The sequence below is a fragment of the Tachypleus tridentatus genome, chromosome 12, assembly GCF_004210375.1.
Source record: "Tachypleus tridentatus isolate NWPU-2018 chromosome 12, ASM421037v1, whole genome shotgun sequence".
Taxonomy (NCBI): Eukaryota; Metazoa; Arthropoda; class Merostomata; order Xiphosura; family Limulidae; genus Tachypleus; species Tachypleus tridentatus.
The window spans coordinates 137651390-137670180 of NC_134836.1; the positions used below are offsets into that span (position 1 = coordinate 137651390).

Sequence of the window (18791 nt, forward strand, 5' to 3'; positions counted from 1 at the left end):
TTAAGAGCTTGCTAAGTTTGAACTGATTAGGAATTTCTTAAAGTTGTAACTGGTTAAGAACCTGCTAAAGTTGGAACTAATTAAAAACCTGCTAGAGTTGGAACTGATTAAGAACCTTTTAAAGTTGGAACTGATTAAGAACCTTCTAGAGTTGGAACTGATTAAGAACCTTCTAAAATTGGTACTGATTAAGAACCTTCTAGAGTTGGAAGTAATTAGGAACCTGCTAGAATTGGAACTGATTAAGAACCTCCTAAAGTTGGAACTGATTAAGAACCTCCTAAAGTTGGAACTGATTAAGAACCTTCTAGAGTTGGAACTAATTAGGAACCTGCTAGAGTTGGAACTGATTAAGAACCTCCCAAAGTTGGAACAGATTAAGAACCTGTTTGAGTTGGAACTCATTAGGTACCTGCTTAGGCTGGGTTTGATGAGGAACATACTAGAGTTGAACCTGATGAGGAACGTGCTGGAGTTGGTAACACATTAGGAACGTATTAAAGTCGGAACTGATTAAGAACCTGTAAGAGTTGGAACTGGTTCAGAACCTGCTAAAGTTGGAACTGATTAAGAACCTGCTAGAGTTGAAACTGATTAAGAACCTGCTTCAACTGGATCCGATAAGGATCCTGCTAGACTTGGTAACTGACTAAGAATCTGCTAGAGTTGGAACTGATTAAGAGCCTCCTAAAGTTGGAACTGATTAAGAATCTGCTAGAGTTGGAACTGATTAAGAACCTGCTAAAGTTGGAACTGATTAGGAACCTGCTTAATTTGGAACTGATTAGGAATCTCCAAAAGTTGGAACTGATCAAGAACCTCCTAAAGTTGGGACTGATTATGAACCTGCTAAATTTGGAACTGTTTAGGAACCTCCTAAAGTTGGAACTGATTAAGAATCTGCTAGAGTTGGAACTGATTAAGAACCTGCTAAAGTTGGAACTGAATAGGAACCTGCTAGCGTTGGAACTGATTAAGAACTTGCTAAAGTTAGAACTGATTAAGAATCTGCTAAAGTTGGAACTGATTAAGAACCTGCTAATGTTGAAACTGATTAAGAACCTCGTAAAGTTGGAACTGATTAGGAACCTGCTAGAGTTGGAACTTATTCAGAACCTAAAGTTGGAATTGATTAAGAACCTGCTAGAGATGGAACTGATTGAAAACCTTCTAAAGTTGGAACTGAATAGGAACCTGCTATCGTTGGAACTGATTAAGAACCTGCTAAAGTTTGAACTGATTAAGAAGCTGCTAATGTTGAAACTGATTAAAAACCTCCTAAAGTTCGATAGGATTAGGAACCTGCTAGAGTTGGAACTGACTATGAACCTCCTAAATTTGGAACTAATTAAGAACCTGCTAGAGTTGGGACTGATTAAGAACCTGCTATAGTTGGAACTAATTAGGAACCTGCTAGAGTGGAACTGACTAAGAACCTCCTAAAGTAGGAACTGATTAAGAACTTTCTAGAGTTGGAACTGATTAAGAACCTACTAAAGTTGGAACTGATTAAGAACCTGCTAGAGTTGAAACTGATTAAGAACCTGTAAGAGTTGGAACTTGTTAAGAACCTGCTAAAGTTGGAACTGATTAAGAACCTGCTAGAGTTGAAACTGATTAAGAACCTGCTTCAACTGGATCCGATAAGGATCCTGCTAGACTTGGTAACTGACTAAGAATCTGCTAGAGTTGGAACTGATTAAGAGCCTCCTAAAGTTGGAACTTAATAAGAACCTGCTAAAGTTGGAACTGATTAAGTACCTCCTAAAGCTGTATCTGATTAAGAACTTGCTAAAGATGTAACTGTTTAAGAACCTCCTAAATTTGGTACTAATTAGGAATCTGCTAGAGTTGGAACTGATTAAAAACCTGCTTAAGTTGGAACTGATTAGGAACCTGATAGAGTTGGAACTGATTAAGAGCCTTCTAAGTTTGAACTGATTAGGAACCTTCTATAGTTCAAACATATTAAGAACCTCCTAAAGTTATAACTGGTTAAGAACCTCCTAATGTTATAACTGGTTAAGAAACAGCTAAAGTTGGAACTGCTTAACAACCTCTTCAAGTTGGAAATGATTAAGAACCTTCTAAAGTTGGAACTGAGTAGGAACCTGCTAGAGTTGGAACTGATTAATAACCTCCTAAAGTTGGAACTGTTTAAGAATCTGCTAGAGTTGGAACTGATTAAGAACCTGCTAGACTTGGTAACTGATTAAGAACTTGCTAGAGTTGGAACTGACTAAGAACCTCCTAAAGTTGGAACTGATTAAGAAACTTCTAGAGTTGGAACTGATTAAGAACCTCCTAAAGTTGGAACAGATTAAGAACCTTTTGGATTGGAACTCATTAGGTACCTGCTAAGGCTGGGTTTGATGAGGAACATGCTAGAGTTGAACCTGATGAGGAACGTGCTGGAGTTGGTAACTGATGAAGAACCTAAAGTTGGAATTGATTAAAAACCTGCTAGACTTGGAATTATTATAAACCTTCTAAAGTTGGAACTGATTAAGAACCTTTCAAAGTCGGAACTGATTAAGAACCTGCAAGAAATGGATCTGGTTAAGAACCTGCTAAGTTTGAACTGATTTGGAACCTTCTAAAGTTGGAACTTATTAAGAACCTCCTAAAGTTGGAACTGATTAAGAACCTGCTAGAGTTAGAACTGATTAAAAACCTGCTAGAGTTGGAACTGATTAAGAACCTCCTAAAGTTGAATTGATTAAGAACCTGCTAAATTTTGGAACTATTTAGGAACCTCCAAAAGTTGGAACTGATCAAGAACCTACTAAAGTTGGAACTGATTAAGAACGTGCTAAATTTGGAACTGATTAGGAATCTGCTAGAGTTGGAACTGATTAAGAACCTGCTAGAGTTGGTAACTGACCAAGAACCTGCTAGACTTGGTAACTGACTAAGAACCTCTGGAGTTGGAACTCATTAGGAACCTGCTAAGGCTGGATCTGATGAGGAACGGGCTAGAGTTGATCCTGATGAGGAACGTGCTGGAGTTGGTAACACATTAGGTACCTTTTAAAGTCGGAACTGATTAAGAACCTGCAAGAAATTGAACTGGTTAAGAATCTGTTGAGTTTGAACTGATTTGGAACCTTCTAAAGTTGGAACTTATTAAGAACCTCCTAAAGTTGTAACTGGTTAAGAACCTTCTAGAGTTGGAACTGATTAGGAACCTGCTAGAGTTGGAACTGATTAAAAGCCTTTTAAAGTTGGAACTGATTAAGAACCTGCTAAAGTTGGAACTGATTAGGAACTTTCTAGAGTTGGTAACTGATTAAGAACCTTCTAAATTTGGAACTGATCAAAAACATCCTAAAGTTGGAACTGATTAAGAACCTGCTAGAGTTGGAACTGATTAAAAAGCTGCTGGAGTTGGAACTGATTAAGAACCTGCTAATGTTGAAACTGATTAAGAATCTCATAAGGTTGGAACTGATTAGGAACCTGCTAGAGTTGGAACTGATTAAGAACCTGCTAATGTTGAAACTGATTAAGAATCTCCTAAAGTTGGAACTGATTAGGAACCTGCTAGAGTTGGAACTGATTAAGAACCTTTCAAAGTTGTAACTGGTTAAGAACCTGCTAGAGCTGGAACTGATTAAGAACCTGTTACAGTTGTAACTGATTAGGAATTTGCTAATGTTGAAACTGATTAAGAACCTCCTAAAGTTGGAACTGATTAGGAACCTGCTAGAGTTGGAACTGATTAAGAACCTGCTAATGTTGAAACTGATTAAGAATCTCCTAAAGATGGAACTGATTAGGAACCTGCTAGAGTTGGAACTGATTAAGAACCTTTCAAAGTTGTAACTGGTTAAGAACCTGCTAGAGCTGGAACTGATTAAGAACCTGTTACAGTTGGAACTGATTAGGAATTTGCTAATGTTGAAACTGATTAAGAACCTCCTAAAGTTGGAACTGATTAGGAACCTGCTAGAGTTGGAACTGATTAAGAACCTAAAGTTGGAACTGTTTAAGAGCCTGCTAGAGTTGGAACTGATTAAGAACCTTCTAAAGTTGGAATTTAATAAGAACCTGCTAAAGTTGGAACTGATTAAGAATCTCCTATTGCTCTAACTGATTAAGAACTTGCTAAAGATGTAACTGATTAAGAACCTCCTAAATTTGGAACTAATTAAGAATCTGCTAGAGTTGGAACTGATTAAAAACCTGCTAAAGTTGGAACTGATTAGGAACCTGATAGAGTTGGAACTGATTAAGAGCCTTCTAAGTTTGAACTGATTAGAAACCTTCTATAGTTGGTACTTATTAAGAACCTGATAAAGTTGTAACTGGTTAAAAACCTGCTAGAGTTGGAACTGATTAAAAACCTTTCAAAGTTGTAACTGGTTAAAAACCTGCTAGAGATGGAACTGATTAAGAACCTTCTAAAGTTGGAACTAATTAGGAACCTGTTAGAGTTGGAACTGATTAAGAACCTGCTAAAGTTGGTACTGATTAAGAACCTGCTAATGTTGAAACTGATTGAGAACCTCCTAAAGTTGGAACTGGTTAAGAACCTGCTAGAGTTGGAACTGATTAGGAACCTTCTAAAGTTGGAACTGATTAAGAACCTCCTAAAGTTGTAACTGGTTAAGAACCTGCTAGAGTTGTAACTGATTATGAACCTTTTAAAGTTGTAACTGATTAAGAACCTTTTAAAGTTGTAACTGATTAAGAACCTTCTAAAGTTGGAACTGATTAGAGAACTGCTAGAGTTGGAACTGTTTACGAATCTGCTAGAGTTGGAACTGATTAAGAACCTGTTAGAGTTGGTAACTGACTAAGAACCTGCTAGACTTGGTAACTGACTAAGAACCTGCTCTAGTTGGAACTCATTAAGAACCTGCTAAGGCTGGATCTGATGAAGAACGTGCTAGAGTTGAATGTGATTTAAAACGTTCTGGAGTTGGTAACCCATTAGAAACCTGCTAAAGTTGGGTTTGGTTGAGAATTTGCTTAAGTTAATAACTGATTAAGAACCTGCTAAAGTTGGGTCTGATTGTGAACGTGCTAGAGTTGTTAACTGATTAACCAGACAAGAATTATATTTTGTAAAAGAAATTTAGTTGATAAAATCTTTAATTACAATAATCCAAAACGGGTATAGAACAGTGATATAGATATCATAACGTGTAGTTAACCATATTACATGTTTGTTCTGTACCGACACTTGTCTTTAATGTATATCACATTGTATGTCTAATGTGAATACAATGAATAATTCAAAAAAATGATATAATAAAAATTACTTTACGTTTAACTGGATAAGTTTGTGTTTTATGAAATTCTCCAAGGATTACACCTTCATTAGACTGTTACTGTTTGTATTTTGTGAAATACTCCAAGGATTACACTTTCTTTAGACTATTACTGTTTGTATTTTATGAAATACTCCAAGGATTACACTTTCATTAGACTATTACTGTTTGTGTTTTGTGAAATACTCCAAGGATTACACTTTCATTAGACTGTTACTGTTTGTGTTTTACAAAATACTCCAATATTACACTTTCATTAGACTATTACTGTTTGAGTTTTATGAAATACTCCAAGGATTAAACTTTCATTAGACTGTTACTGTTTGTGTTTTGTGAAATACTCCAAGGATTACACTTTCATTAGACTGTTACTGTTTGTGTTTTATGAAATACTCCAAGGATTACACTTTCATTAGACTGTTACTGTTTGTGTTTTATGAAATACTTCAAGGATTACACTTTCATTAGACTGTTACTGTTTGTGTTTTACGAAATACTCCAAGGATTACACTTTCATTAGACTATTATTGTTTGTGTTTTATGAAATACTTCAAGGATTACACTTTCATTAGACTGTTACTGTTTGTGTTTTACGAAATACTCCAAGGATTACGCTTTAATTAGACTATTACTGTTTGTGTTTTATGAAATACTCCAAGGATTACACTTTTATTAGAATATTACTGTTTGTGTTTTATGAAATACTTACACTTTGATTACACATGGATTACACTTTCATTAGACTGTTACTGTTTGTGTTTTACGAAATGCTCCAAGGATTACACTTTCATTAGACTGTTACTGTTTGTGTTTTACGAAATACTCCAAGGATTACACTTTCATTAGACTATTATTGTTTGTGTTTTATGAAATACTTCAAGGATTACACTTTCATTAGACTGTTACTGTTTGTGTTTTACGAAATACTCCAAGGATTACGCTTTAATTAGACTATTACTGTTTGTGTTTTATGAAATACTCCAAGGATTACACTTTCATTAGACTGTTACTGTTTGTGTTTTATGAAATACTTCAAGGATTACACTTTCATTAGACTGTTACTGTTTGTGTTTTACGAAATACTCCAAGGATTACACTTTCATTAGACTGTTACTGTTTGTATTTTGCGAAATACTCCAAGGATTACAGTTTCATTAGACTATTACTGTTTGTATTTTGCGAAATACTCCAAGGATTACACTTTCATTAGACTGTTACTGTTTGTGTTTTACGAAATACTCCAATATAACACTTTCATTAGACTATTACTGTTTGAGTTTTATGAAATACTCCAAGGATTAAACTTTCATTAGACTGTTACTGTTTGTGTTTTGTGAAATACTCCAAGGATTACACTTTCATTAGACTGTTACTGTTTGTGTTTTATGAAATACTTCAAGGATTACACTTTCATTAGACTGTTACTGTTTGTATTTTACGAAATACTCCAAGGATTACACTTTCATTAGACTATTACTGTTTGTGTTTTAAACCTGAAAATCTGAACATAAACGACATGTTTCTGTTTTAAACCTGAAAATCTGAACATAAACGACATGTTCCTGTTTTAAACCTGGTAGTCTGAGCATAAAATACATGTTCCTGTTTTAACCCTGGGAGTCTGAACATAAAAGGCATGTTCCTGTTTTAAACCTGGGAATCTGAACATAAAAGATATGTCCCTGTTTTAAACCTGGGAGTCTGAACATAAAAGATATGTCCCTGTTTTAAACCTGGGAGTCTGAACATAAAAGACATGTTCCTGTTTTAAACCTGGGAGTCTGAACATAAAAGACATGTTCCTGTTTTAACCCTGGGAGTCTGAACATAAAAGACATGTTCCTGTTTTAAACCTGGGAATCTGAACATAAATGACATGTCCCTGTTTTAAACCTGGGAGTCTGAACATAAAAGACATGTTTCTGTTTTAAACCTGGGAGTATGAACATAAAAGACATGTTCCTGTTTTAAACCTGGGAATCTGAACATAAAAGACATGTCCCTGTTTTAAACCTGGGAGTCTGAACATAAAAGACATGTTCCTGTTTTAAACCTGGGAGTATGAACATAAAAGACATGTCCCTGTTTTAAACCTGGGAGTATGAACATAAAAGACATGTCCCTGTTTTAAACCTGGGAGTCTGAACATAAAAGACATGTCCCTGTTTTAAAACTGGGAGTCTGAACATAAAAGACATGTTCCTGTTTTAACCCTGGGAGTCTGAACATAAAAGACATGTTCCTGTTTTAAACCTGGGAATCTGAACATAAAAGACATGTCCCTGTTTTAAACCTGGGAATCTGAACATAAAAGACATGTCCCTGTTTTAAACCTGGGAGTATGAACATAAAAGACATGTTCCTGTTTTAAACCTGGGAGTATGAACATAAAAGACATGTTCCTGTTTTAAACCTGGGAGTATGAACATAAAATACATGTTCCTGTTTTAAACCTGGGAGTCTGAACATAAAAGACATGTTCCTGTTTTAAACCTGGGAATCTGAACATAAAAGATATGTCCCTGTTTTAAACCTGGGAGTATGAACATAAAAGACATGTCCCTGTTTTAAACCTGGGAGTATGAACATAAAAGACATGTTTCTGTTTTAACCCTGGGAGTCTGAACATAAAATACATGTTCCTGTTTTAAACCTGGGATTCTGAACATAAAAGACATGTTCCTCTTTAGATTGGATATTTATCATCAGCCTATCACGAATCTAGTTTTCATTTCTCAGTTTTAACAACCCTTTCCCTAAATGTATCGAGGGCTAGTTGAGGTTTTGTGGCAAAGTCGTGCGAAAGTCAATTAGCTTTTGATGTTTTTTTTTTGTTCTTTCGAATGAAAACAAAATGTCAGATGGTTTCTACCATATTTGTATGTTGAATATTCAAACAATAGACTGATCAAATACCTTAGACATAACATGCGTTTCTACTACTTTATATTCGTGCTTTAAAAAAATCGTAGATACCAATTTACAGAACTGAAGTGAAGAAATACAATAAAGATGAAAACAACAGAAAGACAATACATAAGTTATAACACTTTGTGTTTTTATTGAAAAGTGGTTTAAAAAACCCAAATTCTATTAAACACGTTTTAAACTTATGAAACTACGGTATGAGTAAAATCACAGAGAGAACAAATCGGTCAAGTTTTTAATTTGTACCCAAACATCTTTCAACATACCTAAAGAATTTAAACTACTGGATGTGACCAAATAATTTGAACTATAGAAAATGAGAACAAGGCTTATAGTCACTACGTATGGTACTTCCAAATAGAAAGGTAGATTAATTTATACTTAAAACTATGATACATAATATGATTAGTTCAAAACTTCCATTAGGAAAAATATGATAGTGTGGTTAGTTTGTAACATACACCAGAATAGATAACACGATTAGTTTGTAACTTATACTGGGCTGTATAATGTGGTTAGTTTGTAACTTACACTAGGCTAGATAACTCGGTTAGTTTGTAACTTATACTGGGATGTATAATGTGGTTAGTTTGTAACATACACCAGAATAGATAACACGATTAGTTTGTAACTTATACTAGGATAGATAACACGGTTTTTGTAACTTACACTAGGCTAGATAACACGGTTAGTTTGTAACTTACACTAGGCTAGATAACACGGTTAGTTTGTAACTTATACTAGGTTAGATAACACGGTTAGTTTGTAACTTACACTAGGCTAGATAACACGGTTAGTTTGTAACTTACACTAGGCTAGATAACACGGTTAGTTTGTAACTTATACTAGGATGGACACTATTGTTAGTATTTATTACTGATGGAATGTTCTGGAGAGAGACATTAAAGAATGAATGTGGTATTTTAAAATAAGTACAAATTAAATGAGTAACGTCTCTATTTCAATAAAAAAATACCAATGTTTGTTTCTCAGTTTATTTGTAACGTATTTATTAAGGTATTGATGAAATATAAATTATAACTAGTTGAAGTGTTCTACTGAAGTAACATATGACAGTCAATACTGGCGTGTTTCCAAACGTACTTCTCGTCAGAGAGCACAAAATGTGGAAATACTATAATAAAAATTAAATACGGCTGAGATTTGTTCAAAAATAATGGAGGTCAAACTAATTACAAATTAAAATATGCGTTGAAGGTTTGGAGTGAAATCATGAACTAGAGAAACACGAATTACACGTAAACCTTACGTGTTAACCAGTGTTAACTGTTCACTTGAAGGAATCCTATTAAAATACATTAAGAACACAAGTTAAACAGATATATTGAATTCATAATAATATCGAATTGTCACAATAAATTAATAAAGGTGTAAGTAAAATAACACTTCCATGTTGAATGATCAACTTATATTGATTTAACTTAACTGATCGTTACATAGAGAGAAGCAGAAAATGAAAGTTCATGTTGTCTTCAAGTGTGAATGAAACAGTGAAAGTAAAACATATGTTTAAGTGTTCATGTGAATAAAACACGGTAAAAGTTATGTTTACGTGTTCATGTGAATGAAACAGTAAAAGTAAAACATATGTTTAAGTGTTCATGTGAATGAAACACAGTGAAAGTAAAAGTTATGTTTAAGTGCTGATGTGAAACAAACACAGTGAAAGTAAAAGTTATGTTTAAGTGTTGATGTGAATCAAACACAGTAAAAGTAAAAGTTATGTTTAAGTGTTGATGTGAATCAAACACAGTAAAAGTAAAAGTAATGTTTAAGTGTTGATGTGAATCAAACACAGTAAAAGTAAAAGTTATGTTTAAGTGTTGATGTATAACAAACACAGTGAAAGTAAAAGTTATGTTTAAGTGTTGATGTGAATCAAACACAGTAAAAGTAAAAGTTGTGTTTAAGTGTTGATGTGAATCAAACACAGTGAAAGTAAAAGTTGTGTTTAAGTGTTGATGTGAAACAAACACAGTGAAAGTAAAAGTTGTGTTTAAGTGTTGATGTGAAACAAACACAGTAAAAGTAAAAGTTATGTTTAAGTGCTGATGTGAAACAAACACAGTGAAAGTAAAAGTTATATTTAAGTGTTGATGTGAAACAAACACAGTAAAAGTAAAAGTTATATTTAAGTGTTGATGTGAAACAAACACAGTAAAAGTAAAAGTTATGTTTAAGTGCTGCTGTGAAACAAACACAGTGAAAGTAAAAGTTATATTTAAGTGTTGATGTGAAACAAACACAGTAAAAGTAAAAGTTATATTTAAGTGTTGATGTGAAACAAACACAGTAAAAGTAAAAGTTATGTTTAAGTGTTGATGTGAAACAAACACAGTAAAAGTAAAAGTTATATTTAAGTGTTGATGTGAAACAAACACAGTGAAAGTAAAAGTTATGTTTAAGTGCTGATGTGAAACAAACACAGTGAAAGTAAAAGTTATGTTTAAGTGTTGATGTGAAACAAACACAGTGAAAGTAAAAGTTATGTTTAAGTGTTGATGTGAAACAAACACAGTAAAAGTAAAAGTTATGTTTAAGTGCTGATGTGAAACAAACACAGTGAAAGTAAAAGTTATGTTTAAGTGTTGATGTGAAACAAACACAGTGAAAGTAAAAGTTATGTTTAAGTGTTGATGTGAAACAAACACAGTAAAAGTAAAAGTTATGTTTAAGTGCTGATGTGAAACAAACACAGTGAAAGTAAAAGTTATGTTTAAGTGTTGATGTGAAACAAACACAGTGAAAGTAAAAGTTATGTTTAAGTGTTGATGTGAAACAAACACAGTGAAAGTAAAAGTTATGTTTAAGTGTTGATGTGAAACAAACACAGTGAAAGTAAAAGTTGTGTTTAAGTGTTGATGTGAAACAAACACAGTAAAAGTAAAAGTTATATTTAAGTGTTGATGTGAAACAAACACAGTGAAAGTAAAAGTTATGTTTAAGTGCTGATGTGAAACAAACACAGTGAAAGTAAAAGTTATGTTTAAGTGTTGATGTGAAACAAACACAGTGAAAGTAAAAGTTATGTTTAAGTGTTGATGTGAAACAAACACAGTAAAAGTAAAAGTTATGTTTAAGTGCTGATGTGAAACAAACACAGTGAAAGTAAAAGTTATATTTAAGTGTTGATGGGAAACAAACACAGTGAAAGTAAAAGTTATGTTTAAGTGCTGATGTGAAACAAACACAGTGAAAGTAAAAGTTGTGTTTAAGTGTTGATGTGAAACAAACACAGTGAAAGTAAAAGTTATGTTTAAGTGTTGATGTGAAACAAACACAGTAAAAGTAAAAGTTATATTTAAGTGTTGATGTAAATCATTAGTGAATGAGTCATTAGTTGACTTGGATAGATGGAGAACAAACAGCAAATCCATAACAACGTCACGGGTTAAAATGTTTGTTAAAAATAACGGCGTAAAGTGAAGGGAAAAACCAGATTCATAATAGGCAAATAACTTAATGACGAAACCAGATTAAAAACGAGATGCAGATAAACCTAAAACATTTACCATTGTTTACTCAAGCTAATAAATAGTTTACTAAAATATGGTTTTAAACGAGTTAAACTGAACAAAATAAACACATATAACTACAGCAATTCAAGTTGATAACTTCAAGTGTGTCACGTAACTATCACAAGATACTTCTTGTACGAGTTATTACTGAAACTCAGGTTAACTCCATCACATGTTAAGATATGTTTCATCAAATCTCTAGTTAGAAACTCTTCTGTTTTCATCTACAAAATGTTCATCGCAACGTATTATGTAACACAATATTTCCATTTTGAAATTATATAATAGTATAATTACATAGAACAGCTCTTCTAGGTAAATAACTTATAAGACATTTTAATGTGAGAACTTTTGTTCCAATAAACAAAAATCTATTAATCACGTATTATTACAGTTGAACGTTTTATTGTAGCTTCTGTAATAATGAATTACTTATTTTGACGAATACGTAACCTGTTATACCACAGAATACGAATATTGCTGAAATAAAAAACACACTAAAGATCTTATCACGTGTTTAATAGAAAACTAGAATATCAGAATGTGAAACATAAATGAAAAATGGTGTCAAAACGTAGAGAAGTTATTGGTTCCGCGTGCGGGATCTCATATAAATATCAGAGGAACACAGCGATACTCCAACAAACCACAGCTAAGAAATTTTCTATCAACGTTTTCCCCAAAGTTAAAATGAAGACTACGGTAAGTTTATACTACATTATGTGTTCCATATACATCATGAAACGTAGTTAATTACGTGGACAGTAATTTAAAGTTTAATCAATGTATTTTATGTAATATGTTAATATATCATCTGGACGTTTATTGTTTTGTTGAGACATCAGATAATTTTCGAATCTGTTTCTTTTAAAGAAATTATCTCAGTGGTTCTGAAAATGTTGCATTTGTTTTGGACGAGAAACTAATTTCATATGTCTATAATCACATAAGTCTATAGACACAGCTATAATGTAACACATGAGTCTATAGACACAGCTATAACTGTAACACGTGAGTCTATAGACACAGCTATAACTGTAACAATGAGTCAAAAGACACAGCTATAACTGTGACATATCAGTCTATAGACACAGCTATAACTGTAGCACATGAGTCTATAAACACAGCTATAACTGTAACACGTGAGTCTATAGACACAGCTATAACTGTAACACATGAGTCTATAGACACAGCTATAACTGTAACAATGAGTCTATAGACACAGCTATAACTGTAACACATGAGTCTATAGACACAGCTATAACTGTAACACATGAGTCTATAAACACAGCTATAACTGTAACACATGAGTCTATAGACACAGCTATAACTGTAACACATGAGTCTATAGACACAGCTATAACTGTAACACATGAGTCTATAGACACAGCTATAACTGTAACACGTGAGTCTATAGACACAGCTATAACTGTAACACGTGAGTCTATAGACACAGCTATAACTGTAACACATGAGTCTATAGACACAGCTATAACTGTAACACGTGAGTCTATAGACACAGCTACAACTGTAACACATGAGTCTATAGACACAGCTATAACTGTATCAGACATATTTACACTTTTTTCATTTCTTTATTTCATGATTCATTAGCCATCTTGGTCAATTACACGTAACCTGTACAATGATTTTTACAATAATGTATGTTTTTAGCTATAAGTGTTAGTCATCTAATATTCGTTATATAAATATCTATTCTGAGTTTACCAGTTGTTTGTATAATATTAATATTGTTTTATCTATAACAAAATTGTTTCAGTTATAAAAGGTAATTACAACAGTTTGTTTAGGTTTGTAGTCATTGTTTAAATATACCGTCATTGTTTCATTTTCAGTACTGTTACTTCAGTTATATCAGTGTTGTTTCAGTTACATTACTGATGTTTGTCTTGTATTATTATTGTTTTAGTTTCAGTAATATCCGAGATGTAACAATATAGTTTAACTATCTCTATTTTGTCAGTTGTGTTATTGTGAAAGTACAAGTTTATTTGAATTATGTTAATTAATACGTTCTGAATTACACATTTAAGAATTTCTTCGATGTTTAATAAGTGTAAGCTTACGTTGTACTCACGGTGTTTACACATCTCTATCTGTCTACAGTTAAAGTCTAAAAATGTTCCCAATTTTAATTTTATATCAAAAGTTGGAACCTTATAAAGGTACGCCGTTTACATCTATTTATTTATAGCTGCTACCGATAGGTGTCTCTTATACAATTTATTTTATTGTAGAAATGTATTAATAAAATATAATTATAAATATTGTATCTGTTTTTACAGCTGCTTTGTTTGGCTCTATTCGCTCTCTTTGCCGTAGCGTACTCTGGTTACTTGCGCTACGCACCCTACTATGGATATGGTGGATACTACGGCCGTGTAGGGTACCCTTATGGCTACGGTGGGTATGGTTATGGATATCCTTACGGTTACCGCGGTTATGGCTATGGTTATCCTTATGGTTACCGCGGTTATGGCTATGGTTATCCTCACGGTGGGTACTACGGCTATCCTTACAGAGGTTATCTTGGTCACAGATATCCTTACGGTGGACACTACTGGTAAACAGGACAGCAGGTTTCTTGGATTCTATTTAAATCAGAAACTGTACTTGAAATATTGATGTAAGAGAAACTATGTTAGTTATTAAATATCATGTTTACACAGGAACTGTTAGATAACCACTGTTGTCTGAATTATTCTAATAAAGACGATAAATGTTGCTATTTTTTATAATAAAATAAACATTTCAAAACGGCTTTACTGTCTGTTGATGTATCTTACTTTGTGGTTACTACAGTCATAATTTAACTTTTCTTAAGAACCATATATAAACTATAAAGGCTTACGAAATGATTCCTGGTCATATAAAAAATAAACTTTTATAAGATGATTTTAAAGATAAACCTGAAACGTTAATCACGGACTTTGTGAGACAGTCATAAATGATTCTTGAATTGTAACACATTGTAATTGTAACACAAAATTAACATTATTTAAATTAACACAGGTGTAGTTATCGTAGCATTTCAAACTATGTAACAGCTATTTGTATCTCTTCAACTGGTGTGAAGATAAACCCAATATCTAAATTACAGAACAATCACGTATTAAATGACATTAACATTTCACACACGTTTACAAGTAATGTGTAGTAACAAAATAACATTGTCATTTCACACATGTTTACAAGTAATGTGTAGTAACAAAATAACATTGTCATTTCACACATGTTTACAAGTAATGTGTAGTAACAAAATAACATTGCCATTTCACACATGTTTACAAGTAATGTGTAGTAACAAAATATCATTGTCATTTCACACATGTTTACAAGTAATGTGTTGTAACAAAATAACATTGTCATTTCACACATGTTTACAAGTAATGTGTAGTAACAAAATAACATTGTCATTTTACATATGTTTACAAGTAATGTGTAGTAACAAAATAACATTGTCATTTCACACATGTTTACACCTAATGTGTATTAACAAAATATCATTGTCATTTCACACATGTTTACACCTAATGTGTATTAACAAAATATCATTGTCATTTCACACATGTTTACACCTAATGTGTATTAACAAAATATCATTGTTATTTCACACATGTTTACACCTAATGTGTAGTAACAAACTATCATTGTCATTTCACACATGTTTACACCTAATGTGTAGTAACAAAATATCATTGTCATTTCACACATGTTTACATCTAATGTGTAGTAACAAACTAACATTGTCATTTCACAAATGTTTACAAGTAATGTGTAGTAACAAAATAACATTGTCATTTCACATATGTTTACAAGTAATGTGTAGTAACAAAATATCATTGTCATTTCACACATGTTTACACCTAATGTGTATTAACAAAATATCATTGTCATTTCACACATGTTTACAAGTAATGTGTATTAACAAAATATCATTGTCATTTCACACATGTTTACACCTAATGTGTATTAACAAAATATCATTGTCCTTTCACACATGTTTACACCTAATGTGTATTAACAAAATATCATTGTCATTTCACATATGTTTACAAGTAATGTGTAGTAACAAAATATCATTGTCATTTCACACATTTTTACAAGTAATGTGTAGTAACAAAATATCATTGTCATTTCACACATGTTTACACCTAATGTGTAGCAACAAAATATCATTGTCATTTCACACATGTTTACACCTAATGTGTAGTAACAAAATATCATTGTCATTTCACACATGTTTACACCTAATGTGTAGTAACAAAATATCATTGTCATTTCACACATGTTTACAAGTAATGTGTAGTAACAAAATATCATTGTCATTTCACACATGTTTACACCTAATGTGTATTAACAAAATATCATTGTCATTTCACACATGTTTACACCTAATGTGTAGTAACAAAATATCATTGTCATTTCACACATGTTTACACCTAATGTGTATTAACAAAATATCAATGTCATTTCACACATGTTTACAAGTAATATTTTTGTTAACATATTTCCTCTTGAAACATAATTTTTTCAATCTTTAATTACCTACCTTTAATGTATAGTTTTAGTTCATTATTTTCAATAAACATTAACCAACCTTACACCTGCCATGAAATAAACGTTTGGTTTTATAGCGTTTTACTTTCTCAAGAGATTAAACATCCAAAACTGTTTAAAATATAGTGGTCCTTATCTAACAAAGATCCAGAGCTGGTAATAAACGTTTAACGACCTATAAAACATTAAGTTGCATTTTGTTCGAATCAACGTACAGAATCCTGAAACAAAAGTACATTAAAGTAACTTATCTACTGGTTTTATATCCGCTACGTGTTTTAACATTTAAATTATAGATAACTTAATAATTCGAAACGAACAGCAGAGCTGTGATGAAGAGATTACACACTAAACGTATAGAACACATACTGGCCCGCTTCTCTTTGACTTAAAGATTATATTAATAAAGTGCGAGGATAGTTCACGAAACTTCTAACTACATGAAACCAAACTTAGAATATAAAAACCCTATCTTGTCTCCCTGCGGTACAACGATTATTTAGTTTCGTCTCACTTGAAGATAGAACTATTGTTAGTTGGTATAGTCTATACTATGATATATAACATGGTTAAGTGGTTACTATAACAGCAGATAGCCAGATGTGGCTTTGTTCTAAAGAAAAACATACACAAAAACACTCGGAACTTATATTTGGACAGATAGTATGGTTACTTTGTAACTTACACTGGGAAAGATAGTATAGTTACATTGTAACTTACACAGGGATAGATAGTATGGTTAGTTTGTAACTTATACTAAGATAGATAGTATGCTTAGTTTGTAACTTATACTAAGATAGATAGTATGGTTAGTTTGTAACTTATACTGGGATAAATAGTATGGTTAATTTGTAACTAATACTGAGACAGATACTGTGGTTAGTTTGTAACTTATACTTAGTATGATTAGTTTATAACGTAAAGTATGATTAGTGACTGTGTTTTACTATATATCCTTGAAAACATTCATACTAAAGATTAATAATTACAGTAATAATCAATAACATAATTTGTAGTAGCCTAAAAAAACAGGAATTTTTTTATCTTGTTTCGTATCTCACTTTCATAGTTTGGGGAAAATGTAAATTATAACAAGTTCATAATTTTCACTCAGCAACTCGTAATAAACTTATTTAATCTCTATTTTCGTATTCTGAAAATAATCTGACACCCTACTTATGGAATCTCTAACCGCTTGTGCATTAAAAAGGACACATATAAGACAAGTTGATGTAATTGAATTAGAAAATTTCCAGAATACTGTTAAAAGTGATAGAGAGGCAAACAGTAGAAATTAAAGACGAAAATAACTGAATTATACTGTTGAAATAAATAACTCAATGAACGTGTACTACATATAAGACACGCACCAAATATTATGTTAATTATCGAGTTGAAACAATAAATTCGAAAAGCATGTGCTGCATGTCAAACATGCAACAATGAAAAATATTTGAATTTAATAAAAGGTAATAAAGAACAATGTTAATTGTTGTCTTGAAACATTGAAGTCAACAATCGTGTTCTACATTAAAAAATATAACAAAACAATGCAATTGTTGACGAGAAATAATACATTCAAGAAGCATGTATTACACTTGAAACATGGAGTAAAAGTGGATGTTATTTGTTGTTCACAGACAACTAATATAAGAAATAATTACCATATGTAAAATATATATATGAAAGGACAATATTAATTGTTCACTTGAAATAACACAGCTGAGAGACAGAAACAACTAAAGTGAAACAAGTAAACACGTCACAAATAAAAATGGAACATTCACAACTGTGACGTAATAAGATTCAGTTGTTAAAAAGAAACACAAGTGTAAACAAAATATTCATGGTTCTGTTGAGTGTTTGTTCAACTTAACAAACTCAAGCGACAAATAATTGTATGTTAAACATGCTCAGACTTAAAGGAAGTTAATTGTTAATTTATTATTGATTTCACGAGACATGTACCACAAGTAAACAAGCACAGTGTTATGTGTTATTTTAAAACACAGTGTTATGTGTTATTTTAAAATACTAGAGAAAAACGAAAGTAACAGTACATATATAACGAGAAATGAGATTCGAAGAAACTTGTATCCAGATCTGGAAATCTTCTGTTTTCATCTACAAAATGTTCCTGGCTACGCATTATGTAACACAATATTTCCATTTTGAAATGTTATAATAGTATAATTACAATAACTTCTATAGAACAGCTCTTCTAGGTAAATAACTTACAGTTTTAATGTGAGAACTTTTGTTCCAATAAACAAAAATCTATTAATCACGTATTATTACATTTGAACGTTTTATTGTAGCTTCTGTAATAATGAATTACTTATTCTGACTAATACGTAACCTGTTATACCACAGAATACGAATATTACTGAAATAAAAAACACACTAAAGATCTTATCACGTGTTTAATAGAAAACTAGAATATCAGAATGTGAAACATAAATGAAAA

The 18791-nt window shown here is 32.1% G+C and overlaps 1 long non-coding RNA gene across 1 annotated transcript; it reads left to right on the forward strand.

Moving 5' to 3' along the window:
• Window positions 1-12367: 12367 nt before the first annotated feature.
• Window positions 12368-14519, forward strand: LOC143233298 (uncharacterized). Its single transcript, XR_013018086.1, has 2 exons — window positions 12368-12445; window positions 14050-14519. It is a non-coding gene; the product is annotated as an uncharacterized LOC143233298 (long non-coding RNA).
• Window positions 14520-18791: the final 4272 nt, after the last annotated feature.